The sequence below is a fragment of the Dendrobium catenatum genome, unplaced genomic scaffold (assembly GCF_001605985.2).
Source record: "Dendrobium catenatum unplaced genomic scaffold, ASM160598v2 fragScaff_scaffold_1724, whole genome shotgun sequence".
NCBI lineage: Eukaryota > Viridiplantae > Streptophyta > Magnoliopsida > Asparagales > Orchidaceae > Dendrobium > Dendrobium catenatum.
This window is the reverse complement of record NW_021320186.1, coordinates 3215-11291: the sequence shown is the minus strand read 5'-3', so window position 1 is coordinate 11291 and position 8077 is coordinate 3215.

Below are 8077 nucleotides of genomic sequence, written 5' to 3'. Positions count from 1 at the left end.
CCCTCGGCGTGACACTTGGCGCGACGGGATTGGATCCATGGTCTGCGGCCAATTATTGTCGACGACGCAATGATTGTGTCGCCAGACAATGATTGTTGCAATCACTGCGTAGATCACTCATCCACGTCAGCCTATGGGAGAGCCGTCCGATGCGGCGTGAAACGAATCGGCAGCTGAGATCACGCTGGACTGCATGAACCGCGGGATCAAACTCTGCTGTCGAACGGAACCACAGAGCATCGTCGTTTCGACCGTTGATCACGGGATCAACGGTCCAGATCTCACAGGTCAAGTCTAAGGCGAACCTGAGGGTCTAGGGCATCTTTTGCCTCGTTCTCCCAAACTACACAATGAAATGCCATGAAATTTTAGACACAGGTTATAGAGGTGAAGAGTATTCGTGGGGGACTAAGAACTCGACTAAATATTTAATGTATAAAAATCTATTTAGATTTAGGTGTTCTAGTTTAGATTTAGGTGTTCTAGCTAGGGTTTGACATATACCTCAATCCACATAATGGATTCGGGAGATCTTGGGCTCGTTGGACTCCTAGACTCCTCATGAACAAGTTTCTAGTTGACGTTAAGCTCAAACTCTTCTTCGATCAAGAAGAAATCAACCAGGAAGGGAAGTAGGCTCGGTCTCACTGGAACTCGCCTCCAGCTGGCTTTTTTCGATCGGGATTAGGTCGAGGAAGGTGAGGGGAAGTCCAAGGAACTCTCACATGAGAGTTCTCGGGCTCAGGGGGGCTAGAATGCAAGATCCCTTAATTGGAACCCTAAAATCAATACTTAAAAGGCTTGGAGCGGTTATGAGCGGCCTTGATTCGATCCACCGTCAATCAAGAGGCCAAATGAAGTGATTTAGGCAGGATTTTGAATTTGGAATCAATAGGCATTGATTAGAGCAATGAATGGGGTTTTAATGGGCTCTAAATAGGTTATTTTAACCTATTAAAGACTTGGTCTGACCAAGTCAACGATTTACTTGGTCAAATCAGTCAAAGGAGTCAATGGGTTGAGCCTTGAAGACATGGTATTGGTTTGAAATCAATTAAAAAGCATTTGGGTCAATTTGGGTCAACCCTCATTGACCTGGTCAACCAGATTGGCCTAGGACCCGGGTCTAGGCTCAACAGACTCAGTTTGACTCACCGAACCCATTGAAGAGGGTCATGGGGTCTGACTAGGTCAATTTGACCAAGTCAACTGCTTTGGCCAAGAATTTGGCAAAATTGAGGTCAACAAATGGACCCCCAACAAGAGCGGCGAACAACTAGTGAATCGCTCGTGTTGGCTTTGACCTACTATGCCATAGAAAGTAGAGTGGAAAACATGAATTTGAAAGAAAATCAGAAAGATTGTGGAAAAAGTAGGAGACTATTCTCCTGGCCTTGCCCTATGACGAGGGTAGAGCCTAGGAGAGTGGAAAGCAGCAGTGCACAAGTAAGATATCACTTAGATAGTGAACCAGTAGTAGGGTCTTTTCCTGGCCTTATCCTTCGACAAGGGTAGAGCCAAGGATAGAACCAACGTTAAAGATCACCTAAAAAAAGTGAAAACAAGGTAAGGGGATTCTCTCATAGCCTTGCCCTATAGCGAGGGCAGTGGAAAAGAAGAATCAAAAGTAAAGGTCACCACTAGGGTGGAAAAGGTAAAGAAATTCTCCCCTAGTCTTGCCCTATAGTGAGGGCAGAGCCAAAGAGAGAATCAAGGGTAAAGATCAACTTAAGACTGAAAAAGGTAGAGATCACCACAAGGGTGAAAAAGTAAAGGGGGATTCTCCCCTAGCCTTGCCCTGTAGCAAGGACAGAGCCAAGTGAAGAACTTAAGGTAAGGTAGCAATAATAGATCGACTACCTGTCTAACTATATCAAATCAGCATAATAGAAGGTGAAAAGGTCTCGTATCCTCCTGTCCATCTCAGAACAGTGGATTGGGCTGACTCAGTATCTGCCTGACCAAATCCAGTCAGCAAATAAAGGAATCACGAAGTCTGGTGTCTGCCTAATTGGAATAAGATACTCAGGGAAAAAGGTGGCGAGGAGTTCCTGACATGTGCTCTGTTGGATCTTCTCTACCAGGCAAATAAAACCAGCTTCCAGTCTGTTCATTTCAAATGAAAGGATAAAATGTGAAAATGTCCCATCTCCTCCTGCTCATCTCAAAACAAGTGGATTGGGGTGACTCAATATTTGTCTGACCAACTCAAGACAGCAAATAAAGGAGTCACGAAGTCTGGTGCTTGTTTGATCAAAACAGGACACTCAAGGAAAAAAGTGAGGGCTTCTTGCCAGGTGCTCTATCAGGCTCTCTCTATCAAGTAAAGCCAACTACCTGCCTGACCGTGTCGAAACAGTAGGGTAAAAGGTGAAAAGATCCCGCCCCTCCTGCTCATCTCAGAGTAGTGGATTGGGGTGACTCGATACTTCTGCATGACCTTAGCGAAAGTAAAGAAGACACGAAATGGAAGCCTACGTAGTCTTTTACAGGACATCCGGAGTAAAAGGGCATTGAGGAAGGCCTCCTAGGGACACTGTCGGGCTCACTCAACGGCTAAGTAAAACCAACCACCTGTCTGGCCATATTTGGGCGATAGGGTAGAAGGTGAAAAGGATCCCTCCCCTCCTGCTCCTTTAGGAACAGTGGATTGGGTGGCCACTACTTCTGCCTGACCTCAGCAAGAAGTTCAGGAACCACGAAATGGAAGCCTGCTTAGTCTTTTACAGGGCATCCGGGGTAAAAAGGGTGTTGAGAAATTGCACATCCTAGGGACTCTATCGGGCTCACTCAACGGGTAAGTAAAACTAACCACCTGTCTTGCCATATCTGGGTGACAAGGTAGAAGGTGAAAAAGATCCCGCCCCTCCTGCTCCTTTCAGAACAATGGATTGGGGCTGGCACTACTTCTGCCTGACCTCAACAAGAAGCTCATGAACCACAAAATGGAAGCCTGCTTAGTCTTTTACAGGATATCCGGGGTAAAAAGGGTGTTAAGGAATAGTGCCTCCCAGGTATACTATCGGGCTCACTCAATGGGTAAGTAAAACCAACCATCTGTCTGGCTGAATCTGGGCGACAGGGTAGAAGGTGAAAAGGATCCTGCCTCTCTTGCTCCTTTCGGAACATTGGATTGGGGTGGCCACTACTTCTGCCTGACCTCAGCAAGAAGCTCATGAATCACGAAAGGGAAGTCTGCTTAGTCTTTTGTAGGACTTCCAAAGTAAAGAGAGGTGGTAAGGGACACCTTCCAGGTGCTCTAGTAAGGCTTCACTTTAATCAGGTAAGCTTCAACATCTGCTCCACCAGCTCGGTCTTGCAAATGAAGAAGGGCTCAATACCCACTCAGTCATTTTAACTGAGTGATTAAAGAGTCAGGTTCTGATGTCTGCCTAATCACAATAGGACAATCAGAAGGGTGGCGAGGAGTACCTACTAGGTGCTTTGTCATGTCCTCTCTACCAAGTAATACGAACTACCTGTCTGTTCATTTCAAACAGCAGGATAGGAGGTAAAAGTCTCCTCAGTATCAGCCTGACACAGATCTGTGTAGGGATGCGAGGGAGAAATTAGTAGGTAAATGAGAGAATTTTAAGGGTAGAGCCACCTAGGGAACCCTTTCTAGCCCATATTTGGGCGATAGGGTAGAAGGTGAAAAGGATCCCTCCCCTCCTGCTCCTTTAGGAACAGTGGATTGGGTGGCCACTACTTCTGCCTGACCTCAGCAAGAAGCTCAGGAACCACGAAATGGAAGCCTGCTTAGTCTTTTACAGGGCATCCGGGGTAAAAAGGGTGTTGAGAAATTGCACATCCTAGGGACTCTATCGAGCTCACTCAACGGGTAAGTAAAACCAACCACCTGTCTTGCCATATCTGGGTGACAAGGTAGAAGGTGAAAAAGATCCCGCCCCTCCTACTCCTTTCAGAATAATGGATTGGGGTTGGCACTACTTCTGCCTGACCTCAACAAGAAGCTCATGAACCACGAAATGGAAGCCTGCTTAGTCTTTTACAGGATATCCAGGGTAAAAAGGGTGTTAAGGAATAGTGCCTCCCAGGTATACTATCGGGCTCACTCAACGGGTAAGTAAAACCAACCATCTGTCTGGCCGAATCTGGGCGACAGGGTAGAAGGTGAAAAGGATCCTGCCTCTCTTGCTCCTTTCGGAACATTGGATTGGGGTGGCCACTACTTCTGCCTGATCTCAGCAAGAAGCTCATGAATCACGAAAGGGAAGTCTGCTTAGTCTTTTGTAGGACTTCCAAAGTAAAGAGAGGTGGTAAGGGACACCTTCCAGGTGCTCTGGTAAGGCTTCACTTTAACCAGGTAAGCTTCAACATCTGCTCCACCAGCTCGGTCTTGCAAATGAAGAAGGGCACAATACCCACTCAGTCATTTTAACTGAGTGAATAAAGAGTCAGGTTCTGATGTCTGCCTAATCACAACAGGACAATCAGAAGGGTGGCGAGGAGTACCTACCAGGTGCTTTGTCATGTCCTCTCTACCAAGTAATACGAACTACCTGTCTGTTCATTTCAAACAGAAGGATAGGAGGTAAAAGTCTCCTCAGTATCAGCCTGACACAGATCTGTGTAGGGTGCGAGGGAGAAATTAGTAGGTAAATGAGATAATTTTAAGGGTAGAGCCACCTAGGGAACCCTTTCTAGCACTCTGGTAACCACATGATAGAGGACAAATCATCGTGGCCATGAGTATCCAAATGCTATCAGGATCTCCTAAGGAACCCTAACCCTATACGAAAGGGAAGGAGGACATCAGAATGACATCTCCTAAATAAAGCTGGAAGAGATATACCATCAGTAGAGTTTGTAAAGAGGTAGTCTCATTCCAAAGGAGTAAAAAGAACTGAAGTAGAGAGGGGTACCTCTGCTACAGAAAGTAGGACTAAGCTTAGTAAAAATAACCCTCAATGGGCTATAGTGGTAAACCCATACTAACTGATGGGGACCCTATTAGAAGTGGAAAGAGTATCAAAACATCTAAAGGACCCTCCAACAGCTAGGAGTCAGATCTCAATGGGAAGGCAAGTAGTAAGAGACTAGGAAGAGCTGACTCACTACTAGAAAATCAAAGCTCAAGGAAGAGGTGATGGTGGCACCTAAGGCACGGTGCCCCGTATCACCACATAAGAGAAAAAGAACCAAATTATCGAGAGAGCACTCCTGCTACTCAGGGCAACAAACTCTGAGTAGGAAACATCTCACAGTGGTAACACTCATACAAACTAGTGGAACCCTGTTGGAAGTGAAAGTGACCTCAACACATTCATAGGACTAATCTGGCAACTGATCCTAGTGCATGAATGGTAAGATAGGTCACAAAGAGGAGTATAAGAACTGATCTTCTACTATAAGATCAAAATTCTCAAAGTAGTGATGTTAATATTCGAGGCAAGGTATACCACATCACTACAAGAAAAACAGCTTTAGGTAGTATAGAGGACACACTCACTACCTGAGGACAGTAGTCATTTATAAGAGTGAAGAATCATCAAAAGAGTCACAGTGGTAACACCTACCCTGATCGGGTAGAACCCTGTGGGGAGTAGGAGCAATCAATACAACATTCATAGGGCTACTCTAGCAGCTAAGAGTAGGGTACGAATGTAGAAAGTAAGTGAGTAAATAAATTAAGGGGCTGATCTTCTACTGGAAAATCAGAGCTCTTGAAGTCGCGGTGCTAACACCTGAGAACAGATGTACTACACTACAACTAAGAAAACAACTCTATGTAGTAAGGAGACATCCTCACTACCGAGGATGTTAATCATGAATAAAATCAATGATTACTAGAAGGGTCACAACGATAATACCTACCCTAACTGGGTAGGACCCTATAAGAAGCAAAACAACGAAATAACATTTATAGAGCTACTCTAGCACCTAAGAGTAGGGTACGAATGTTGAAGTAGGTCGGTGAAAGAAATTAAGGAGTCGATCTTCCAATGGAAAATTAGAGGTCCTGAAATTACGATGCTAACACCTGAGAATAGATGTATTATATCACAACCAAGAACATAACTCTGAGGTGACAAGGGAGCACACCTGACATCTAATACGATAATCATGAGTGAGATCTATGATTATTAGAAGGTCACAGTGGTAACACCCACCCTAATAAGGTAGGACCCTGTGCGAAGTAAAAGTGACATTACAACATTCATAGGATCACTCTGACATCTCAGAGCAGTATATGAATGGGAGAGTAGGTTGCCAAAAGAGGGCAGCAGGGGGGCGATATTTTCTCAGAAAGACCTAAGCCCGGAATGTAATGATGTTGACATCTGCAACACATTGTACTACATCACTAGCAAAGAAAAGCATTTTGGAATCATAGAGATCTATGACCAACTAAGTGTCAACTCAACCTTGAAGAGCTCGTCAAAGTGTTTCAAGGGAGAAGAAAGAGAAATTTTGGGGAATTTGGGCTCTTAGAGAGTTTTATCGGGTTCCTCTTGTGACAAGGGCAACCGGTTTTGCTCTACTAAGAGCTTCCCTCTTTTATCATATATATATAGGGACTGTGAATGGTTTTGATAACTCAGACCATGTTCGCCACATGAACAAAACTGAGAAATTTGTGCTTTTAGAGAGTTTTATCGGGTTTCTCCTGTGACAAGGATAACCAGTTTTGCTCTACTAAGAGCTCCCCTCTTTTATCACATATAAATTTTTAAATGGGGATATTGTATGGTTTTGATAACCCAAACCATGTTCGTCACATGAACAAAACTGTAAAAGAGATCTAACAGGATCTCGTAAGGAAGTGGACATTTGGTTTTGATAACCCAGGCCGCATTCATCTCATGTGAATGAACTGGGAAGAATAATCATAGTGAAATTTATGTACAACTGAAATCAACATCAGGATAGAGGATCAACACTACCACATCTGACTAGCATGGGATGGTATGGACCCTATATCCTATCTCAAAAAGAGTATAAACTAATGACTCTAACATCATTGATCACATTCAACTCATATGTATGGATCAGGGGCTACATCTATCAGATCAGGACTGATAGGAAGAAGAAACTTAAATAGGGATAGTGGATCTCTATCACCATACCTGACTGTCATAGGGTGGTGTGGACCTAGTATCACCTCTCAAAAATTAGACTCAAACTATTGGTTTTGATATCTCAGACCACACTTGGGGTGGCAGGTGATGTTACAAACCTATTTTTTGAATTATGATTTTGATGATAGCAAACAAATCTTGTTTCACTACGACTGTCTTTTTTTTACTGACTTTTTAGGACTCAAAGATTGGACGATAATAGGAACAAACTCAAGACTGGATAGATTAGGACTGAGTCAGTTTGTAATTTTCTTTTTTCTTTCTTGAGTCAATTGCAATTATTTGAAGTGACTGATATTAAGTAGCCCTACACACACACTTGAGAGATTTAGAACTTGTGTTTTTACTCACATCGGCCCGAACGATCGAGTTTAAAATAGAAGATCTAATCAAGGTTTTAGTTAAGGAAACTGTAATTAACTAATCAGCCTGGACGATACCTGTATCAGCCAGGACGATATGCTCAATACAGAAAGAAATTGTTACAATGATAAATTTAGGTATTCTATATTTTTCGAAATCGACCAGGACGTTTCTTTGATCGGCTTGGACGATACTGTGTAATTATTCCTAAATCGATCCGGCAATCATGGGAGTAATTAAGGATGATTGATACGATCACATCATCCTGGTCGATCGTAAGATTGGCCTGGATGATCGATTTAAAAATCCTGGACGATTTGGATCGGACAGCTCAAATTCAGGGCGATGCTCTCGACGATTTTCCTCTGATTTGAACTGAACGGCCGGGAAAATTATGAGATCATACGGGACGATCAAGTAAATTTTCAATCATCCAGTTTGCATTCATGGCGATGCTCTGGCCGATCTTATGAGATTTGTACTGATCGTCCAGGACGATGTCCATATCATCCAGGACGATAAAGTCGGCAACTTGCAATTAATGAGCTTCTTTGAAGCTCTACTATTTAAGAGCTATTGTTCAACATTTTTTATAATCCTTGGCTGCTGTC